The following is a 2,381-nucleotide window of genomic DNA, read 5'->3' as shown; positions in this document are numbered from 1 at the left end:
AAAAATCTCTGAACACTAGGATGAAATACAACCCGAAGTTTGCTACTTCGCCTATCTTTGTGACCGATAAGGATTATGAATTCTCTGTCGACCCTGAGTTAATCACTTTGGTCTAATCTGATCCTTTTCACGGTTATGAGTCTAAAACAGTTGTAGCCCATCTTACCAAACTGCACGATATAGCCACCCTATTCACTAGTGAGGAAAATATCCGCCACTACTATGTCCTTAAGCTGTTTCCTTTCTCGCTAAAGGATGATGCTAAGACCTGGTTCACTTCTCTTGCTCCTGGTTGTGTGCGTAGCCCCTAGGATATGGTGTACTACTTCTCTGAAAAATATTTCCCGGCCCATAAGAAGCAAGATGCCTTGTAGGAAATATACAACTTTGCTCAAGATGAAGAAGAGAGTCTCCCACAAGCTTGGGGGAGGCTCGCCCAGCTATTGAATGCTTTACCTGATCACCCTCTTGAGAAGAATGGAATACTTGATATCTTCTATAATGGACTTACCGATGCTTCGAGATACCACCTAGATAGTTGTGCTGGTTGTGTTTTTAGGTAATGAACCGTAGAACAAGCTGAGATCCTATTGAATAACATCTTGTGCAATGAGAATGCTTGGACTATTCCCGAACCACCTCCTAAGCCAACTCCGAAGAAAAGAGGTATTCTATTCCTCAGTCCTGAAGATATGCAAGAAGTTAAGAAATCTATGAAAGAGAAAGGCATTAAATCTGAAGATGTCAAAAATCTACCACCTATCGAAGAGATCCATGGTCTTGATAACCCGATACAGGTAGTAGAAGTAAATTCTCTGCGTAGATTCAATGAGAGTGATATTCCTTTTGATAAACCTGCTAGCTTATGCCTGGATGAATTTGATAACTTTGTTGCCAAACAACAAAGTTTCAATGATTATGTTAGCAGACAATGGGAACAGAATGCTCGTATGCTTAGTCATTTAAGTGCTTGTGTGGACAGAAACGTCAATGATCTTAAGCTCCTGAGTAAACATGCCTCTGTGGTTACTACTCAGGTAGAACAAGTACTTAAGGCTCAGAATGAGTTGCTCAATGAGTTGAATGACAATTCTACCAGAGTCGTCACTAGAGGCGGTAGAATGACCCAGGAACCTTTGTATCCTGAGGGTCACCCTAAGAGAATTGAACAAGATTCTCAAGGAGTTAGCACTGATGCACCTAGTCATCCTAGGAAGAAGAAGAAAGATGATAGGAACCTGCACGCTAGCAACCCAGATGCTGATACACCCGAGAGTCCAAATGATGGCTCTGTTTCTGATGTCGAGACACAATCTGGTGATGAACATGAGCCTAATGATAATATCAATAGTGATGTTCATGATGATCCTCAGCCTAGCAATGATAATGATGTGGAGATTGAACCTGTTGATCTAGATAACCCACGTCCTAAGAATAGAAGATATGATAAGAATGACTTCGCTGCTAGGAAGCATGGTAAAGAAAGGAAACCATGGGTTCACAAACCCATGCCCTTTCCTCCCAAACCATCCAAGAAAAAGGATGATGAGGATTTTGAGCGATTTGTTGAAATGATTAGACCTGTCTTTCTGCAAATGCGTTTGACAGATATGCTCAAAATGTCTCTGTATGCTAAGTACATGAAGGATATTGTTACTAATAAGAGGAGGATACCTGAGGGTGAGATTTCCATCATGCTCGCTAACTATACCTTCAAGGGTGGAACTCCTAAGAAACTAGGTGATCCCGATGTGCCCACTATACCTTGCTCCAATAAAGGAAACTACGTTAGAACTGCTTTATGCGACCTTGGAGCCGGTGTTAGTGTTATGCCTCTCTCTCTTTATCGTAAACTTGAACTAGATAAGTTGACACCCACTAAAATCTCTCTGCAAATGGCCGAAAAATCAACTTCTTTCCCTATCGGCATTTGCGAGGATGTGCCTGTTGTGGTTGCTAACGTCACTATCTTAACAGACTTTGTTATTCTGGATATTCCCGAGGACGATGCCATGGCGGTCATCCTTGGAAGACCCTTCTTAAACACTGCAGGGGCTGTTATAGATTGCAACAAAGGCAATGTCACTTTCCATGTCAACGGTAATGAGCATACGGTGCACTTCCCAAAGAAACAATATTGAGTACATTGCATCAATGCTATCGAAAAAACTTCATCGATTCTTATTGGGAGCTTTGAATGCCCTATTCCTCATGGTAAGATGAAGTATTATTTGCTTGTTGGGGATATACACATCCCCATTGAGGTAACCTAGTGACTATTCGAAAATTCTCCGTCTTCTTTTGCGATTCGAAAAATTGTCAAGGAGACTTGATCAACCTGATTGACGGATTTCTTTCGATGACCATGAGATGGATGAATT

Source organism: Hordeum vulgare, chromosome 3H (genome assembly GCF_904849725.1).
Source record: "Hordeum vulgare subsp. vulgare chromosome 3H, MorexV3_pseudomolecules_assembly, whole genome shotgun sequence".
Taxonomy (NCBI): Eukaryota; Viridiplantae; Streptophyta; class Magnoliopsida; order Poales; family Poaceae; genus Hordeum; species Hordeum vulgare.
The sequence above is the reverse complement of the archived record's forward strand: the minus strand, read 5'-3'. Positions refer to the sequence as shown.